Source organism: Leuciscus leuciscus (assembly GCF_965113295.1).
Source record: "Leuciscus leuciscus genome assembly, chromosome: 19".
Taxonomy (NCBI): domain Eukaryota; kingdom Metazoa; phylum Chordata; class Actinopteri; order Cypriniformes; family Leuciscidae; genus Leuciscus; species Leuciscus leuciscus.
Genome location: NC_138743.1, coordinates 23183534 through 23205821, shown reverse-complemented (window position 1 = coordinate 23205821; position 22288 = coordinate 23183534). Strand labels below are relative to the sequence as shown.

Here is a 22288-nt window from a genome sequence, read left to right as displayed (position 1 = left end):
TGGTTGCCTTTCGTGTTTTTTTCTTTATCGGTTTATTTCAGAACTGACTGCAGATGGAGAGAAATGTTTGGTGAGATAAAACACGGCTCTGCAGGACTCTGAGAAGATGTGCTTACAAAGCCAAATCCGTGAAAAACTCACACCATGGATGAAGGAATTAAGCTCATATCCTCATATCTGTCATATCTCTGCTCGTGAACTTGGATGTGCACCGGCAAACCACCTAATGGAGTCCAGTATGTGCACTCCAGTATGGATTCCAACTGGTATGAATCCAACTTAACCTGATTCGATACAGTGAATCACTAATGATGACGTTTCATTTGCTTACTATAGAATATTGGATTTTTCATTACTGTGTGGCTTAAATTCTTTACAATATTTTTTTTTTTTGAGGTATTTTTATCAGCAAAAACTAAATTAAAAGTGCCAGTAAAGACATTAACAACGGCTACAACAGAAATTTATTTTAAATAAATCTTGTTCTTTTGAATTTCTATTCATCAAAGAATCCTGACAAAAAAAAATGTATCACTGTTTCAAAAATACTAAGCAGCACAAATATTTTTAACGTTGAGAATAATAATAAATCAGAGCAGCGTACATTGTATTAGAACGATTTCTGAAGGATCATGTGACACTGAAAACTAGAGTAATGATGCAAGTCATCACAGGTCTATATTACATTATAAAATATATATATATATATATATATATATATATATATATATATATAAAAAATCACAATATTACTGTTTTACTGTATTTTTGATCAGATAAATCCAGCCTGGATGAGCATAAGAGACTTCTTTCAAAAATACTGACCTGATACTTTTGAACGTGCATATTATTAATGCATAATATTTGCAGACTGTGATGTGTTTATTTCATGTTAATGTTTGGTAGTAAAAACCAATCTCTCAAAATGATCATAACTGAATAGTCAGTAGGTTGTCTGAATGACTAGCTGGTATATTTATATTTAGGCTGATTTTGCATCATTTTCATCACATCGGACAGGTTTCTTAAGGGTTCTTATGTGTAAAAAATATCTGGACGGAGCACAATAAATAATGCACATTTTTAACACCACAAAGCTAATGCCTTGTGAATCTGCAAAACCATCATCTACTTTTGTTTATTGCACAAACCATAAAAAGTCCTTTCTAAAAAAAAAAACTACAGAGACTTTTAAAGCGGATGAATTTAGAGACGCAATTTCTCACAGAAAGTTTACCTTGCTGACAGTGTATTACACGATTAGCATAGTAACATCTTCTTGAAGAAATTGTAGGCCTATATCAATTAATGCCCTTAAAGGAGAACTCTGTAACTCTAGCGAACTCTAGTCACTTCTTCGCTGATTTTCCCTTTTGTTGTCGCATGTTTTCCCCACGAGCTCCCCCTACAGCTGTGGGGGGGCGTATATTTCACAACACAGTCGTAAAAAACTCACTTGCGGCGGCCTCCTCCCCCTCTCTACCGCTGCTCATGTGCGTTTGTTTTGATCGGAGCAAGCCAACTGTATCGCGTGGAGCTATGTCTACCGAGGTGAGTAATCTGGTAATACATCATACATGCGTGTGTGTTTATGTCGAATTGCCGTAAAGCAATTTGTGTTTCGCGCTCGTTCTCGTTCTAGTTCTCGCTTCTCACGAGACTTCCAATTTCACTTTGCCGGGACGGCAGTGCGCAAGTTGCAAGGTTGGTTTTCCGCCTGGGAACGCTGGGGGGAGCGGGGAAAGTCACCAATATCACCAGAACAGGTTGTTTAACCATCCAAATGATTTCTAGACAGTTTTATTAAGTTAAAAAAGTTACCAAGTTCTCCTTTAACAACACAGCTGCAAGAAACAATATAGTTAAACCATTTCTAAAGTTAGAAAAAGAAAACCTAGACTTAAACTAATTGACTAGTCGGTTGGTGGACATTTTGACTTGACAATCGCTAATTGTTACCTAGCAAAACTGTTAAACACTATGATGGTACTCATGTATTTGCAACCATATCTTGGTTCAGGACTACAAGGGGAAGGTGTCCTGCAGGGGGAAGAGGGTGGAATCAAACTCAGATTTGGCAAGTCAATCAAACCAAGTGTGAAAACTGCTTAAAGAGTGAAGTGAAGTTCAAGGAGATGAATGAGGAACGTTTTGCTGAAACTATGTCAGGTCAGTATGCTCAGCCAGCAGCAGATAACACAATGGAAAGAATGATTTTCTTTACCAAGGTCATACTATTCAAACCTCCGACGTCCTCTTGACATTACTTCAGCTTCCATCTTTGAGTAGATCAGTAGCAAAACTGCATAGCTGGGATGGACTTCAACACACATCAGCAGACAAAACTAGTACATAAGGTGCTTGATATACACCTTGTAGAGTACAGAAATCATCACGGTAGAGGACTATTCCGTGCCTCCCACTTCTACTGGGACAACTGCCGCTACTACAAATCCATCCGGAATATTCCTTCACGCTTTCCAAGACTAATTGACGCTCTATAAAAAGCTCCTGAAAGAATTGTGCATCCCGCTACGTCTAAAGGATCATCCACCATGCCAGGGACTACAGCACCCACAGAGCTATGGAAGAGTAAGGAGGGCAAGAGGAGGAGGAGGAAACAGGCAGTAAATTGGATGCCCATAAGTAGCACGCTGCCAACAAGCCTGCTTAATCCCCATAAATCACCCACCACTAACAGGCACACAGTGCCAGGCGCTGCGGCCGGCTGTGGGCGCCGGGGCTAGTGCACACTTCTCTGACCACATCTCGGCCAGTCTTATAGGAACCCTGCTGACACGACCGTTTACAGACCAGCTGGGGTCAAATAGTCAGGACATGCTATATAGACAAACACTGAGGCTTTATTACAGTAGTGGTGTTTGCTAAGGCATTGGACCTCGTGAAGACTTGGGAAAGGGCTGTTTTGTACCTTCGCAACTAGCCAAAACACACTAGCAACCACCTAGAATACCATGGATGGATGGATGGATGGATGGATGGATGGATGGATGGATGGATGGATGGATGGATGGATGGATGGATGGACAATTGCGATGGACAACTGTAATGGATGGATGGCAGGATGGATGGATGGACAATTGCTATGGACAATTGTGATTGACAACTGTGATGGATGGATGGATGGATGGATGGATGGATGGATGGATGGATGGATGGATGGATGGATGGATGGATGGATGGATGGATGGATGGATGGATGGATGGATGGATGGATGGATGGATGGATGGATGGATGGATGGATGGACAATTGCGATGGACAATTGCGATGGACAATTGTGATGGACAACTGTAATGGATGGATGGCAGGATGGATGGATGGACAATTGCTATGGATGGATGGATGGATGGATGGATGGATGGATGGATGGACAATTGTGATGGGTAACTGTGATGGATGGATGGATGGACAATTGTGATGGGTAACTGTGATGGATGGATGGATGGATGGATGGATGGATAGATGGATAGATAGACTCCAAAACTGACAAAAATACATTTTAATGAATTGGTTTTAGGTTTTCATTATTTGAATCAATCAATAAAAAGTAAAAAAAAAAAAAAAAACTACAATACATATTACATTTACAACAAAATAATTGCCGTTTTAGGATTTTATATTATAAAACTTAAAACCTTTACAACCCACCTGAAATAAACATAAAAAAATGTCACAGGATAGCAATAACACTAGATTGTGTTGAGATTTTTTTAAATCATACTAGTTAGTGCATTATCTTTGTCAGCTCTATAATACTAAAACTAAAATAAAAACAAAATAAACTGATACTAGAAAACTCTGGAGGACAAGAAAACTAAAATGAATAATGACTGAATAATGTATAAGTAAGCACTCAAAAAAAAAAAAAAAAACGAACCTAAATTGAAAAGACAAATTTAAAATTAAATGACAAATTATATAATATTATATACATTTATAATAACCCGGCCACCTAGCACCCACCCAGAACACTTTAGCATTATTAGAGAGAGTAAATAGGAGGGATGGGGAAACACATTCAGGACATCCCGTGAATGAACCCGTCCCACCTACATGAGCTCAGCCATGGCTCAATGTACAGGTATCTGCAGTATGTGCGCTAACCAGTATGCCACAGCTCCAACCACTCCCCCCTTTGATGGAATTCTAAGTGTTTAAATGCAATGTTACCCACATTCACGCACATATGGGTAGATAAATATGTGTCATTACTAGCCTCTCCACGACTGACAGCGCGTGACAGCTATTCTCAGACATAAAATGCAGATAACCACACTCACTTTCACAGGCGTGCATACCGTCTGGGTAAATGACAGGACATGTCAGGCTCTGCTCTCTTTTTCCCTTGCCATCTGCACTGAGTCCCAGTTCACCTTCCTAAGTTTGGGACGTGCCCTGAATATGTAAGTTCCTCTGCGCTATCTAAAAAAAAAAAACTCATACCAGCCCAACACATTTACCACTCAGATATTTAGATAAAGACAGCAATTCTTGAGAAGCTACAAGAAATGTTCTTCAGTATGTCAAACGCATTGGATAAAATGCTGAACAATTATGTGTCACGGGTTCTATTCTGAATATTTGAATATAGCAGATAACACTAATACACGTGCTGTCACTCAACAGCACACCTGACAAAGCAGGAGACACATCACAGTGAATCAGACCTGCCAATCAAAAACACATATCCACACACCGAACAAATGCTTGTACCCACAATCCTCTACATCCTGCCAGATAGTGTTCTCTAATCTAGTAGTCATCTCCAATAAATTTTAACCTCAGGGGGGCCCGGCCCATTCCTGAATATGAGCTGTTGAGGCTCAAAGTTTTTTTTGTTTTGTTATATAATAAAATATAATATAATGTAGAAATGTATTGTGTAAACTGCTAACCTCAGATATCTTACTGCAGCCGCTGTTTTCAGCAAATGTAAAGAGAGATAATCACATTTATCTGACAGCTGAGTTAATCGCAGATTTTTAGAGGGGCTGAGATGAAAGTCTAGCGACGTTTATGCGCTGCGTGTGTGTGTGGGAGAGAGAAATGAAAGAGAGAAAGTGAGAGTCTTGCACACAAAACTGACCAAAATCTGGGTCACGGTAGCTCTCAGTCTGTTCCTGTCGTTTCGTGTCTCATCTTATTTGGACCACAGCTAATAAAGCCTCCCTCTGAACTCCAACCAGCACCGTTCAGCCTATTACCGAGAGAGAGAGAGAGAGAGAGAGAGAGAGAGAGAGAGAGAGAGAGAGAGAGAGAGGGAAAGCTAATAGTGAAACCACATATTACAGAGCTAAACTGGTTTCGCTTCAGATTTTATATTGGACATATACAGTAGTAGCAGTAGTATACAGTAGTATAGTTATTGTAACGGTCACTAGCTGGAGTGCCCTTGAGAGCCACCAGAGGGCACTCCACATAAGACTATTATCACTCACAAACTACATTTCCCATAACTCACTGCTCGGACTCATCATCACTGATCACATTCACCTGTACCTCATTCACTGATTGCATTCACCTGTGTCACATCATCCTGTTAGTCTCAGTCTATTTATACCATGTTTATTCAGTCACTCACCGCGAAGTCTTGTTTAGTGTCACACTGCAACTCTGAGCGTTTTCCTGGTTTTCTTGTTTATTGGTTTTCGGATTTCTTGCCTGTTCCTTGGATTACTCTCTTGCCTCTGACCCCTGCCTGTCTTGTTTTGTTTGTTTGGACTGTCTACCTGTGTTTTGACCCTTTGCCTGTTTATTGGATTACGTGTCTGGATTGCCCCTTAATAAAGCTGCATTTGGATCTCAACCTTCGTGTCTCGGAGCGGTTCGTGACAGAAGACTTCGCCGCACCAAGATCCAGCAGCGATCGCCATCATGCATCCAGCAGTCAAGCTTATGCGTCTCCGTCAAGGAGATCAACCCATTGAGGATTATGTGATTGACTTTTTGGAGCTGGCTCACCTGACCTACATGGAAGAGGTATGTTTAATGATATTTTTTCGGGGAGGATTATCTGAGCCGCTCTGTTCAAGCATGCCTCTGCACAATCCTCATGGGACTCTTGGACAGTATATTAATTTGGCCCTGCAATTGAGTGGCTCAACTTTTTCTGTGAGTCCGGCGTCTGCCGAGCCTGCGCTCCACGTCAGCCCTGCCGAGCCTGCGCTCCACGTCAGCCCTGCCGAGCCTGCGCTCCACGTCAGCCCTGCCGAGCCTGCGCTCCACGTCAGCCCTGCCGAGCCTGCGCTCCACGTCAGCCCTGCCGAGCCTGCGCTCCACGTCAGCCCTGCCGAGCCTGCGCTCCACGTCAGCCCTGCCGAGCCTGCGCTCCACGTCAGTCCTGCCGAGCCTGCGCTCCACGTCAGTCCTGCCGAGCCTGCGCTCCACGTCAGTCCTGCCGAGCAAGAGCCAGAGCCTGCACTTCACACCAGTCCAGCCGAGCCCGCACTTCACGCCAAATCTGCCGAGGCCAAGGCAGTATGCGTCGTGCCCGCCGCCCCTGAGACAGCAAGCGACATGCCCACCGATCCAGAGCCCTCTTCACCGCTGGTCCCGTCCAGCACGGAGCTCTCTTCACCGCTGGTCCCGTCCAGCACAGAGCCTTCACCGCTGGTCCCGTCCAGCACAGAGCCCTCTTCATCGCTGGTCCTGTCCAGTTCAAAGCCCTCTTCGCCGCTGGTCCTGCCCAGCTCAGAGCCCTCTTTGCCGCTGGTTCCGTCCAGTTCAGAGTCCTCTTCGCCACTGGTCCTACCCAACTCAAAGCCCTTGCCGCCGCTGGTCCCGTCAAGCTCAGAGCGTGCTGATCCTGATCCAGAGACTGAGCTTCACGTCACTTCTGCCGGTCCTGAGACTGAGCTTCACGTCACTTCTGCCGATCCAGAGACTGAGCTTCACGTCACTTCTGCCGATCCAGAGACTGAGCTTCACGTCACTTCTGCCGATCCAGAGACTGAGCTTCACGTCACTTCTGCCGATCCAGAGACTGAGCTTCACGTCACGTCAGCCGATCCAGAGACTGAGCTTCACGTCACGTCCGCCCGTCAAGAGTCTCGTCCCGCCGAGACTGAATCTGTTCCTCTTCCTCTTTCTACGCCTGTGTCTTCGGACAAGATGGCCGACTCCACGCCTGTGTCTTCGGACAAGATGGCCGACTCCACGCCTGTGTTTTCGGACAAGATGGCCAACTCCACGCCTGTGTCTTCGGACAAGATGGCCGAATCCACGCCAGTGTCTCCGGACAAGATGGCCACCGCCGAGCCAGTGTCTCCGGACAAGATGGCCGCCGCCGAGCCAGTGTCTCCGGACAAGATGGCCTCCACCGATCCAGTGTCTGTTCAAGTCACGTATGCTGAACCAGTGTCTCCGGACAAGACGGCCGCCGCCAAACCAGTGTCTCCAGACAAGATGGCCGCCACCGAGCCAGTGTCTCTGGACAAAATGGCCGCTGCCACGTCGACTGAGCCCTCTGCAGAGATAGCCACTGACATGCCTGAACCTGAGCCTTCAACAGAGATGGCCGCTGTCACGCTGTCTGTTCCTGAGCCGGTGTCTGTTCCTGTACCTGAGCCGGTGTCTGTTCCTGTCCTTGACCCAGTGTCTGTTCCTGTCCCTGTGTCTGTTCCTGTTCCTGAGCCGGTGTCTGTTCCTGTGCCCTGGCCGCCTGAAGGGTCGTCTCCGCCCTGGCCGCCTGAAGGGTCGTCTCCGCCCTGGCCGCCTGAAGGGCCGCCTGCACAGCCTGCTCCGCCCTGGTCGCCTGCACAGCCTGCTCCGCCCTGGTCGCCTGCACAGCCTGCTCCGCCCTGGTCGCCTGCACAGCCTGCTCCGCCCTGGTCGCCTGCACAGCCTGCTCCGCCCTGGCCTTCCGCCCTGCCGGAGTCTTCAGGTCCTCTTCCGCTGCACGGGCCTGGCCTTCCCGCCCCCGGGTCCGCCTCCGCTCCACCTCCCTCCTGGACAGTTTTAGGAGCGTCTGGAATCCGCTCCTTAAAGGGGGGGCTATGTAACGGTCACTAGCTGGAGTGCCCTTGAGAGCCACCAGAGGGCACTCCACATAAGACTATTATCACTCACAAACTACATTTCCCATAACTCACTGCTCGGACTCATCATCACTGATCACATTCACCTGTACCTCATTCACTGATTGCATTCACCTGTGTCACATCATCCTGTTAGTCTCAGTCTATTTATACCATGTTTATTCAGTCACTCACCGCGAAGTCTTGTTTAGTGTCACACTGCAACTCTGAGCGTTTTCCTGGTTTTCTTGTTTATTGGTTTTCGGATTTCTTGCCTGTTCCTTGGATTACTCTCTTGCCTCTGACCCCTGCCTGTCTTGTTTTGTTTGTTTGGACTGTCTACCTGTGTTTTGACCCTTTGCCTGTTTATTGGATTACGTGTCTGGATTGCCCCTTAATAAAGCTGCATTTGGATCTCAACCTTCGTGTCTCGGAGCGGTTCGTGACAGTTATACAGTAGTAGTTACTACTATGTTTATCTTGTTATCTGCATTGATAAAAGTTATGCTGCTTAATATTTCTTGTGGAAAAATGATCTTGAGTCTTTGAGTCTTGAGTCTTTGAATATAAAGTTCAAAAGAAGAGCATTTATTTGTTTCTAACGTTATTTTAAAAGAGGCTTTACTGTTACCTTGCTGCATAAAAATATTAATTGTTCCAAAAGAAATCTTCCTGAACCCAAACTTTTGAACGGTAGTGTACAGTACATCCCATATGGAATCTCTTTTAAAAGTCAATAAGTTTGCGAACCACTGCTATAAGAGACAGCTGTACTTTTCCTTCCCCTTCGTGTCAATGTATTCTCCCTTTTCTTTCATTCCAACCTCTTTTATGCTCAGTGTCTGTCTTTCTCTCAGACAGGAGATTAGCTCCTGCACATCTGATTTGCCACTATGACTCAGAAGACTCTGAACAACGCGTCCCTAAAGCGCCCATATCCTCTATACACGCATGGTGACTCCACTGTTTGACTCATTGGGCTGTTTTTGCAGTGGCCTTTACAAAATCATGAGCATTAGCAAGGTTTGGGATATCCAGGTCAACAGAAAAGATGACAAATGCTCATGTTAACTAAATATTATGACTCAATACCTAAAGAACATCACTCACTGTGGGGTATTTTACTGTCTGTCAGATGAATTGAAGGTTTGGTCTGGCCTGAAGTCCCTCAGCAGTATTGGGGAAAGTTACTTTTAAAAGTAATGCGTTACAAATCGTGTTACTCTTTAAAAAAGTAACTAATTGTGTTGCTTAGTTACTTTTTATGGAAAGTATGTTGTCACGTTACTTATTCTCATCTGGTCTAGGCTTGCTTGTTTGTTTTTTAGTCTACAATAGCCATGTCATATTCACACATCACACACAACGCCTTTGCATTTCTCTCAACATAGGGACAGGAGAGATGTCAGTCAATAAATGGGAAAACAAAGTAACTTGCGTTACTTTTTTTTAAAAGTAACTCATATTTTTGTTGTAAATTTAAAAGTAATGCATTTCTTTACTAGTTACTTGAAAAAAGTAATCTGATTACATAACGTGTTACTTGTAATGTGTTACCCCCAACACTGTCAGTCAGTATGTTGCTTTGTGTGATCTATCTGCCTCTGTTTCACTGTTCTGAGGTCGTTTTGGCCTTTGACTGACAGTTGATCCACCCTAAAGTGACCCACATCCACAGGATCACAGCGTCCCACTGTGTGAAATACACAGAAGAAACACAATCCTTTGTTTCCCTGAGCGTGTGTGTTTAATGAGTGACGGGCGCTCGATTCATTACTTGTGGTGATTGTAGAGGGTATGTACAGGCCTTGGCATGACATGATTGGGACAGGTTGGCATCTGGTACTCGTTGCACAGATGGCACTGTCAGTGCACATGGCATCTTTCAGCCCAATGAGAGCAGCTGCCATTGAAACACACCTCAGCACAGGTACCAGTATGAGCCAAGAACATTGACATTTCCACACACATAACGACACAGCACATATCAGATGTATTGTTAAATAAACCGATGTTTAAAATGCTTTATTTAAATAAATGTGAACTGGTTACATTTTAATAACATCCGGATCCATTTACAATTCTCACATGTGCAATGGGTTTGGATGGAAGACAATTTTAAAATACTCTGAAAATGCCAACAATGGAGTCTGATTCCCAAGCTAATGACATGACAGGTTTGAGTGAACTGAAAGATGCACATTATAAAACATTACCACTTGTTTTTTCTTATTTATTTTGCATTTACTATTGAAATTATTCCAATATTTGATAACAGAATTGCATATGTCTTCCTCAAATTCAAATAAATTTTAATGGAACTGTAATGGAACCATTAATGAACTAGAATCACCAAGACGAAATAGGAATTTGAACCAGAGCTCCTCAGGATTTCCATCCCTATCCTCCATATCCTTCCACCCACCCAGTCTCAACATTAAAAATATGATTAGGAGATATAGCTATTCATTGGACTCTACAGTGAGCTCAGTTAATTATGCGTCTGACTGCAGGCGACTGCCCGTATTTCCTTGCAACACTCAAATTGAATAAGTGCTGCGTATCTTCTAAAACATTTGGGAAGTTTGGGATGCACAGAGGAGGTAGTACTTAGCACAGTACATTTATCAGCATGGCACAAGCACTCATTCTTTTTTAGTCAAAAAGGAAGAAGCGAGAGAAAAAAAGAGAGGTATCCTGGCTCTGAATAATGCATGAGGATTTCTTTTGGTTTCATTTTTGAGGAATGTGCGGGTTCTCCCGCTGTCTGATCCGAGGCATCCCGCTAAAGTGTCATTCCAGGCTCATTATTCCCAACCGGAGTGACAATCCACTTAACGTGCGCACTCCTTTCTTATGCTGCAGCCTGCCAATCATCTCTCTGGTTGCCCTTTTAGATATCAGAGACACATCCCAGCTGTCTCCTCACGAGCCGCCCATCACTGTGGCATCATGGGTAGTAACTGATAAGACCACTTAACCTTTCCCCTACTCCTCCTCCGCTATTTTGTTTTCCCCTGCCTCTCTCTCGCCCTTTCGTTTCCTCTATTGCTTTCTATTTGGCTTTAATTGTTCCAGGCCCGATTGACGTGTTTCAGAGTGGTTGGCGTGCCCTGAGCCATCCTCATTGGAGCTCTTATTGATCTGTGTTTGGCTGAACATATTCCAGATGAGTAAAGCCAGTCGGCGTGTTTTGCTGGTCCTTTTTCATCAGCCACAGGAAAGAGGCTGCTTAAGTTACTTTGATGCTCGTGGATCGCTGTTGATGCTCCCCAACGAAATGTGAGAGAGCCGGTGCCAAACTATCATACTGAACTGTGAACCCAAAACCAAGGGAAATGAAAATATGAACAGACAGCTCAAGTGGACGTGTTGAGGAGCATCTTGTTTAAGTGGTTGTGTTAGCGCTGATCTAAATCCAGTCCAAGTAATTTGGAGACAATTATATACACAAACTCTTCAAATAAACAAACTCTTCAACTCTTGTATGCAAACTCTTCAAATATGGATCTAAAAACAAGACGACTCAACATGACCCAATTTTGAATGTTCATGTAAAATAAGAGTTATTTGAGTCAAGTTGAAAGTCAAAAATAAATCTGAGTTTGACAACAGAACCAGATCTCTCTCATTATACAATGGGGATGTGTTTGTTGAAACTATGTTTGTTGTTTGTTCATTGACATTTTTATTGGTGATCTGTTAGTATGGAAGTGTCCATTACATAAAAAATGTGTCATTTGAAATTAATACAGATTAAGTTCTAGGTGGGTACTAACTTGAGTAGTAAATAGTGTTAATGAACGAACAAACTGTTGATTGGTCGGTTGACTGACCGACCGAAGGACCGAACCGAACTAGTGTTGTCAAAAATGTCGATATTTCGATATGTATCGATACTGGAATATCTGAAATGGTTCCAGTACTCCTTTGCTAGCTGCGCTTTCTCGCTCTGAAGTGACAACACACCCGCCTCCTCCCACTCACTCGTCTCATTCGCTCCGGTTGAATAGTACTTGTATTGCGCATAATTTTCGTAATTCCCGCAGGTTTTGCGATCACACCGAAAGAGTGCGCACCACTGATCTATATAAGTGGCACTCTCATAAAGCCGCCCCTTGAAAAAAAAGAAATGTCATTGTGGTTAAACGGTCAAATACATACAAAATTATGTCAAAATGCCCATCTTGCCGAGTATTCCGTCAGTTTTGGAAAGTAAATCGCTGAGAGAAAACACACATTGTGTAACAGTATATTGGATCCGTGCTTAAACTCTTAAAGTGACAGCAGCCTAATAAAGCCTAATCTGCTGTCTGTCATGTTAATCTAAGAACAAAAGACAAAGAGAAATTCAATCGCTGATCTTGTTTCATAACTTTAATTCTAAGCATTAATCCGTATAAAATTTTTACAAAAACTAAAAACTATCCAGTTTTATTTTACATTTGATTACTTTCATTTCTGTAGTATGTCTTACCTGAATACTGTTAGCCCCCCAGCTACCATTTGAAATTTGATTATTTGTTTATTATTTTATTACTGACTGTTTACTTGACTTTTTTTTGTAAATGTAGTTCAACGATTCAAAGACTTCCTATGCTGTTTGTAAGCTATTAGAAAAAGAAATGACCAAAATTATAATAATAAAAAAATGAGAGAACAAATTATCTGTATGCCGGTATACATGCAGTTTCCCCCCTAGTATCGAAAATGGTATTGCATATCAATATTTTATAAGGTATCATATATCGCAGTTGGAAATTCCAGTATTGTGTCAACACTACAATCGACCAACAAAGTAATCAACTAACCATTTGTTCAATCAATCAATCAATCAATCAATCAATCGGTTGGTTTATTGAATAATTAATTGATCAGCCAACAAACCAATCAATCAATACAACGAACGGAAAACAAAAACAAATGTCTGATTGATTGGTTGGTTGATTTATTAATTGAACAAAAGGTTAGCTGGTTGGTTGATTGAACTTCAAAAGAAAGAAAGAAAGAGAAAATGAAAATGTAGAGGTGGAAGGTAATAAGTGGAGGTGTGTAATGTTCTTCCTGTCTGCCGCTGTTGTCTGCTTTTCAGACTGTTGCTAGTAACATGGATTAGAGCAAAGCTTCTGCTTATTCAGAACAACCAACATATGTCATAACACCGCTTATGAAAAAACAACTCTTAATCACCTGCCGGCTTGCAGCCTGCCACAGCACCATGTGTGGCGGTGTGTGTGTGTCTGTGTTTGCATGAAAGATTCACCTAACCTGAAGAAATGTGCTGTAAAAATCCCACAGAGCTGAATTATGAATATTGATAAAACCAGAGAAAGATCAAAGTTTAAACTCTAGATGAGTCTCCAGTGACCTCCAGAAAATGCACCAATCCTCTCAGACCGGACCTGGGTGGGATAACATATTCCGTGCTGGAGATTTAGAGCGGGCATCAAAGGGCTTGTTTTGTATTTTACTTTTATTCTCCTGTAATTATTTTGGGACTCTTTCCTTCCCACTACACCATTTCATAAGAAATAAGGCATCACAATTAATTGAAGACCTGACAATGAACTGTCAGAATAGCTGAATACATACAGCTGCTGTGTGTGAACGAGAGATGAAATCGGCTCATACGCGGCGTGTTCATTAAATGAGAATAAACAAATTCAAATCATTATTCCAAATCTGCAGAGAAACGATCCTGAAATAGAGCTTCACATATCTCTGTAACGTTGCGCTCGCTCCTCCTCTATCATCCCTCTTCTCGTTTATTTACAGAAACACAGACGCGGCAGATATCAAACGTTACCCAATCCGGCTCACGGGAATTCCACACGTTTCATCTTTTAGACGGGAATGAAGGAAGAGGGAAAGAGAGGGATTTCTCTCTCTCTCTCTCTCTCTCTCTCTCTCTCTCTCTCTCTGGTGAGATGGCCTTGGCTGCTTCCTCAGATTTAAATAGGAGTTTCTCACTCCTCACACAAACGTGTCCCCTGCATGTATTGGGAAAACAGCAAACAGGCCATTTTTGGAAGCCAACCAGCTTTAATTAGCGTTATCTACTCTCTTTTATTCAGTTTTTCCGCTACATTCATTTGCTCACAGGTCTTGTGTGCCAGAACCAAACACTTCATGTAAGAAAATATAACCACTTGATGCCAAATTAAGCTCATTCTCTGAGTTTTTAAGTGGTTTATTTTTTTTTATATTAACTGGAAGTCTGACTTGTTTCTATTGATTGGTTCTTTTAACTGGTCCTTTTACATCATCAACATTTTGTTGCTTGTTATCCCAACATGCGCCATATTACATGCTCAGACATGTTCTAATAAAGTCATACATATGCACAAATTGGTGTTTTTCCCAATTAAAGTACATTAATTAGCATGTTTATTGAAATTTCATGTGTCCCGGTTCAGTTTCTTGCTCCCACACTAATTGAGATTAATGTTCTCATAGGCTATTCAAATTCATTTACATCTCTCAGCTGAGCTTTTGCATGTTTCAGTGAAATTATAACCTACGTTTACAAATTGAACATTACTGATGGTACTTTGACTTTATCATACCATATATATCTCTCTGTATCATCACAGTATATCGATGTCTACTTGAAACATCTCTATCCGTCATTTGGTCACAAATTTTGTATTTTCCCACAGCACACATTTTATTGTTACTTTTAGTTTTTTATAGATTTTCCTTTCATGTTTGGTTTCATTTTACAGTCACAATAAGCATTGTGAAATCAATAGACATCTGTGAGTCCTAAAATGCAGTTTATTGATATATATACTGTTGGTAACTAAATGTACTTTGACATTTCATTTCATTTCATTGTAATGACAGGCTTAAACATGTCATGCACACCACAATAATTTAAATGCGTGTTATGAAGAAGTGTAGGTGGATCGTTAAACCTGCCTTATCTGTGTTCGTATATATTTATATATTTATGTTTTTTATGACTAAATAGACATTTAATGCTGCAGTTTTAATACACATTGGTGCATAAAATTGATACTTCGTAACTTGTATTACTAAATAAATATCTGATTTTGATTCAAATAAATCCTCTTTAGTCTTTATTTAAAAAGCCTGCATTTGAATTATAATTTAAAATTTATTATTATGATGAATGTTACCATTCAAAAGGTTGGGGTCAGTAAATATTTTACTTTATTGAAAGAAATTAATAATTTTGTTCAGAAAAGATGCATTAAATTGATCAAACGTACCGTAAAGACCTTTATTATACTACAAAAAATATTTATATTTTAAATAAATTGTGTTAATTTGAACTCTCTATTCATTAATAATCCTAAAAATAAATTTAAAAAATCACAGTTTCCTCAAAAATATTAAGTAGCACAACTGTTCTCAACATTGATAATAAGAATAGTTTCTTGAGAATCAATTTAGCATATTAGAATGATTTCTAAGGGATCATGTGACACTGAAGACTGAAGTAATGGTTGCCTTTCCATCACAGGAATAAATTACATTTTTTAAATATATTAAAATAGAAAACAATTTACATTTTAAATTTGTAATGTTTCACAATTATAGTTTTTTTTACAGTATTTTTGATCAAATAATTCCAGCCTTGGTGAGCATAACCAACCCCAAACTTTTGAACGGTATCGCATTCATACGTTTTATATATATATATATATATATATATAAAGCTGTATTAAAATATTTCAGATGTCAACTAGAAACAAAAGATGCTTTTGTCTTTCTACAGTGTTACATTTTTTCAAAATCTGCTGTAACTATAAACATAATTTAGTCACCAGATAATTGGGCAAATTACAAAAGCTCAGACTCATTATTTTGCTTTATTTTTATTTTTATGCAACTTTACTCCACTACGCGTCTGGTCAGAGTTGAGCTTTTGGTTAAATATTTCCAAAGCAATATTTAGGAAAACCCTCTTAAAACCTAAATAATAATTGTTAATAAAGGTTAATTGCAAGTGCAGGTCCGATTCAACATGAAACACACAATCTTTCAACTGCTTTTGTTTCAGTAGTTGTATTAAAACAGTACAAGCCATTTAGAATCCCACAACTTCAAAAGTTTACCAGGACACCACAGACCTCAGCAACAGCATGAAGACAAAATAAATGACCATCCTCTTTGTCCATTTTCAGCAGGGTCATTGGAGTTGTCGTCTTCGGAAGACACTTGAGCTTGAGATAAAGAGGTTCTTGTTATACGGGGTCATAAAAATCAAAAGGGCCAGAGAGTTGGCAGTCTGTCAAAACTAACCGTAAGCGTCAATTGAGAAAAGAGAAAGCTTACCAATGGGAGAAGGAAAGAAAAATGAAACAACCAACATATGTTTTGTAATGCGATGTGATGGACGACTGAACTCTGAGTCAATCTTCTGTACCCTCCAGAGCTGAAAAGTTGTATGTTTAATGGGGGATGGCATCATCAGTCATTCACAACACTTAATCTTGTTGCCGCATACTGCAATCCAATAAACAAATGCTCTCACAGAGTACGTTCTCGAGGACTTGAGTCCCAGGGGGCTTCGCAGGAAATGTCCTTCGCGCCACAGGTTTCCACACCATTTCCTAAACATTGGGCTCTAACTGAAGCAGTGAAAACACTAACAAAACAGCTGCCCGTCTCTGTCAGCCTGCATCTCGTCTGCATCAGCGAATCCGTTAAATAATGGAGACATCTGCAACAGCCTGTCTGCCAGTCTCTGGAAAATAAGACATCTCAAGAAACCACACTAGGGGGCTCGACTGATCGTTTGAGGTGTTAAGGACGTGCTAATCGTCTAATGCAACAAACAGTCACTTTGAGATACGGCATTAGCACAGAGCGCTGTTTGGAAGTTAGCCCAACAAATTATCCTATTCCAAAACACTTACTCCCTGTGGAGTTTTAGAAGACATCTAATGCAATATCTAGCACAATATAATGCTTAAGATCTGACCTACCACAAAGGCCAATAAATATCTACTAAACACAGATTTTTGGGGGATTTTTTTTTTACTTTTATGCTGGCTGTTCAATTTAGTTAATTAAAATGAGCTAAAGCAACAGTTTTCTACATTGTATTACTTAAAATGACTTTGCATGCACTCATTTAAAACTTGGGAGTAAAATGGGAGTTGAGTTAATCAATTGGCATTGGAACTACATAAATAACTCTGGTCTAAAACATTTTAAAAGTCATCTACTTTGGAGATAAAATCTGCTATTTATTATGTATTTTTATGTGCTGAATTCAAATATGACCTTCAAAACAAATTATTGGCTTCTGTTTCAAGATATTTAAATGGTTAGTTCACCCAAAAATGATGAAAATGAATTTACTCACCCTCAAGCCATCCTAGGACTTTCTTCTTTCCTGGTTCTTCCAAGCTTAATGGGAGTGAATGGTAACTTGGATTTTGAAGCCCAAAAAGCACATCCATCCATCAATAAAGTAATCCATACGGCTCCAGGGGGTTAATGAAGGCCTTCTGGAGCGAAGCAATGCGTATTTGAAAGAAAAATATCCATATTTTATAACTATAATCACTGGCTTCCGGTAATGGCCGTAAGCGAGTCTAGTTCTGGCGGAAGAGTGACCTCTGACCTGACCTTGGAGTATTGACGAACGCGGAAGCGCAGTGGATAGAGCAAAACAAAACACCGGTCACGAATTAGAAGTCTAAAATGAGAATTTTATGTCGTGTGGATTACTTTTATGATGGATGGATGCACTTTTTTGGGCTTCAAAATCTAAGGTACCATTCACTCCCATTATAAAGCTTGGAAGAGCCAGGATATTTTTTAATATAACTCTTGATTGTATTTGGCTGAATGAAGTAAGTCATTCACACCTAGGATGGCTTGAGGGTGAGTCAATTATGGGATAATTGTCATTTTTGGGTGAATTAACCCTTTCAAGTTTTTACATTTTACACCTATGTGTTTTGTGTAGATTGTACCTGTTGCCTGTCCTGTTTATGTAACACTTTAAAAATCAGCAAAAGGGTTATATAAATCAAATTTGTTATGAAACAAAAGGCAAAAAACAACTAGACGTTGTTCGTGAGCAGCCAATGAAGACCATAGGCTGACATTATGCAAATGTGTTGCATTGTTATGCAGGTAGGGGCACTTTAATATAACGAAATGACAGTTTTACTGAAACTCACTCAGTCATTTCAAATGATATTTCGAGAAGGAATGTCAAAATTAATTTAACTTTGTACAACTGTTGTAAGGCTAGAGCAAATGCATTCAACAAGTTTTTCTTTAGTTTTTTTTTTTTGAAAAGGGTTTAATTTAATTGCATGGAACGTTTTTCCTCAATTTAATTAAGTTCATTGAATGTTTTATTTCTTGAGTGTTCAGCCTCTTTAGATAACACACCAGCACATTAGTTTGCAGTCCTGATGTCATAGAGCAAACCATTAAAAAAAAGGAGAAAAACAAATAAAATTGGAAATGCAAAAAAAAAACACAAAAAAAAACACAACATCAGAAGAACAACAGTCTCTGATTAAAAAAATATAATAAGTACATCTGTGACAAATGTGGCCTTCTAAGGAAGCTGCCACTGCCCTATAATCTAAAGTCGATAACAGATGGTTAAATATTTTATGGGGCGCCAAGAGCAGATAATTGGTTAGCTTAAAGAACACTTTATCACTCCTAGTTGTGGAGCGTTTAACCTTTGCCTCAGAGCAAGCTGCTAATCATTAAAGACCCTGCTTTTGACTGGGATCAATCACCCGGCTCTGACTTCCACTTTCACATTCATTTCCAAATTTCACGCTCACCCTCTCAAAGATATTTGACTTGCATTAGAGGGATAAAAGGACAAAAGGACAAATATGAAAAAGCAAGACAGAGGGAGGTTACACAAAGAACACTCATAAGTTTATCACATGATTAAAAATTCATATTTTCCACATGCATTTCTTGGATGCAGTATTCCATGCAAAACGCATCCATTTCTGACAGTGCACTTCAAACAGAGCATCAAGCAGAGGGAGTTGAATTTAGGTTCCCAAACACTTCCGATGTTTCCCTACCACACCTTGAGGCGATACTCTCATGGGGAGACTGTTCATTTGAAGCAAACTAGGCTGAATATATACAACTGAGCAGCATGTGAAGGCTGTGTGACAAAATGAATCATGTATGACAAAATGAATTAGAGAAATATTGTGAAAAAAGGTCAGCTCCATTATGCTTGCCTGATGAAAGAACCGTAACGCTGGAGAGAGAACAAGCCACAATTACTTAAAAATATAACATCTCTCAGCGAGATTGAGATGAGCTGTGCACAAATACGTGCATGTTTTAAAATTTTAAATTTAAACCAATCTATTTCAACCAAATGAAGTGGTGCTCCAGAATATATTAATCACTTAACATTCATCCATGCAGTACTTGTTTTTCTATATACGCAAGACAAATTCCTGTTTCTGATCTAGTCCTTACAAACCAAACATGGTTAAAAATAAGAGGTTGCATAAACCAAATTTCTGAAATCCATACAATTTTAAAATGTAACAGAAAAATTCAAATATATAAAAAAATATGTAAAAATGTATTTGATAAAAAAATTTTTTTTTATTATTTAATAATTAAAAATTAAGTAAACCCGCCAAAATTAACATTTATATTATAATAATAAAAATTGTAATACATTTAAATATGTATTTGTAAAAACAAAAAATAATTAACCATGGAAAATTAAGGATAAAATTCAAATAAATAAATAAAAATTGTATTTCAAATCATTTCAAATAAAATGTAAAAATTCATAATCAAATAAATGCAAAGATATATTATAAAAAAAAAATTTACAAAAAAAATTTAAATAAAGAAATTAAATAAAAATGTATTCAAAAATATATATTTATTTAAAAAAATATTCAAACAATTGGGGAAAAAAATCGAGTAAATCTTTGAGTTAATTTAAGCAAAGATGGCAGCAAGCAGGTCACATATACAGTCCCATCTTGTGTGCACAAATTAAATTAAATAAAAACAACAAAAACTATATGGACATTCAACAAACCAATCTGCAAACTCTTACTTTGAGCCATTAAATGAAATACAAAAAACGCACGACTTAAAAAACTGCCTGTGTTTTTCAGAAAAGAGGCTATGGTTTAAATTTAAGGACATGCAGCAGTCTTTACACCTTTGCAGACCTGCCAAGCAAGACTGAGTGATTGAGGAGAGAAGGCAGAATTTGCAGGACCCCTGGAGCAACACATTCAGAAATCATCTTGCTCAAGGACACAGCAGCTGTGGGTGGAGTAATGACATGTATCCCATAATCCCACAGTCCACAGCAGAAATACATACCTGCAACCTTCAGGAACCTCTCCCAACAATCCTACACTCTCCAAAACCCTTATAATAATAACCTTTCCATCTCTACTAAAGAATTATCAGGAGTTCTGAGAAACCAAGGCCAAACATTATGACTGCCAGGCATTGCGGTGGAACCTTATCCCACTTGTACAAACAGACAGCCCATTAAGAATGTGTGTGTGTGACAGTGAGCTCCATTAACTCAGAGTGCAGCTATACTGAAGAGCATTTCCCACCGAGCTGCTCACCCTCTCGTCGCCCTCCAAATCACTCCTACAGCAGTGAATCTGACCACGTGTGTTTGTGTGAAGGAAATGAATACACTCGGAGCACAAGAGCCATTCAGACCACTTAACGTTACTCTTGTTAACGCTTAGTAACTAACCGCTGAGTAGCTACTGGAACAGCATCTAAATGAAAAGCTGATCTGAGCATTAGATTTTCAACCTTGAAATGTTGACCAGAGAATGTGAGACAGCTGGAGGTACAGGTATCTCCGGTGAACCGGTATATCTCAAGATTATGCAATAGAACGAGTTTATGGTTTAGTATGATACAAAATGTTAAAAGGTAACACTTTATAATAACGTTCAGTTGTAAGTCATTAATAAGTGGTTAGTTAATGATGAACTAATCATTTACAAAACATTCATAAATGATTAGCAAGTGATATACTAACATTTTATGTATGTTTTGTCATTTACAAAACATGACTATGCATTTCATAAATGTTTAATAAATGATGTTACTTTTTTTTTTTTTGGTATGTTTTGCTCACATCAGGTGCACAGTGTTTAGACTCCATGTGTTTCAGAGAAGACAGCTGTCTATACACTCACCAGTCAGCACTTACACTGCAGTACACACTAGATGTGTAAACGCGTGAATAAATCATTTACAACACTTTCTGCATCCCCTATTCATCACTTGTAAATGTCTTACACTTCATTTGTAGATTACCACTTCAAGAATCAAAAAGGCATAATATCTACGAATGTTATCTACGAATGTATATGTAACACATTTACAAGTGATGAGTAGTTTACACTTTAGATTAGGGGATGCAGAAAATGTTATAAATCATTTACAACACTTTCTGCATCCCCTAATCTAAAGTGTAAACTATTCATCACTTGTAAACGTGTTACACTTACCGGTTACAAATTATACTTACCTGTTACAAATGATCTGTGCGTGTATTCAAGGCATTTACAACACTTTCTGCACCCTCTAATTGCTACATACATACAATATTTATTTTTTTATAACATTATTTATTAAACATTTATGAACCGCATATTCATGTTTTGTACATGATTAGTTCATCATTTACTAATCAATTGTAAATGACTTATAACTGAATATTTACTAATCACTTGTATCACTTGTAAATAACTTGTAATCACTAATCACTAGTAAATAACTTGTAACGGAATTTACAAAACATACATAAAATGTTAGTATATCACTTGCTAATTATTTATGAATGTTCTGTAAATGATTAGTTCATCATTAATGAACCACTTATAAATGACTTACAACTGAACGTTATTATAAAGTGTTACCCAGAATATGGTAGCAACATTTTAAGTTTTACAGACCTTAACTTAAATTTACAGTAAAAAAAAACAAAAAAAAAAACGATTTCATTGTCTGATATAATGTTAATTTACAGACATATTGAAGTACTAATATCTGTTTTGTATCATTGTTATACACTAGCAACCACCAATCACAGTGATGAATAGAGTCACATGATGAATCTATGCTCATCAGAGGCTGCTTTTTCACAAGCTGAGAAAGTTAATACTAATATATATATAAGCTACAAGGTGTCATTTACACAAACATTAGCTATCCAACTGTTAATTTAATGGTATTTTACTGTAAAATGTACGATCTATC

General features: G+C 39.5%; 1 protein-coding gene across 11 annotated transcripts in view; it reads right to left on the bottom strand.

Moving 5' to 3' along the window:
* Positions 1 to 22288, bottom strand: part of dab1a (DAB adaptor protein 1a) — a 426003-nt gene that overhangs the window by 113164 nt on the left and 290551 nt on the right. For 2 of the 11 annotated variants that reach the window (XM_082146834.1, XM_082146832.1), the window contains one exon: positions 5110 to 5220. The exons of the other annotated variants lie outside the window; for them this stretch is intronic. The gene's annotated coding sequence lies outside the window, so the exon portion shown is untranslated. The remainder of the gene's footprint in view (positions 1 to 5109; positions 5221 to 22288) is intronic. 11 annotated transcript variants of the gene reach the window in all.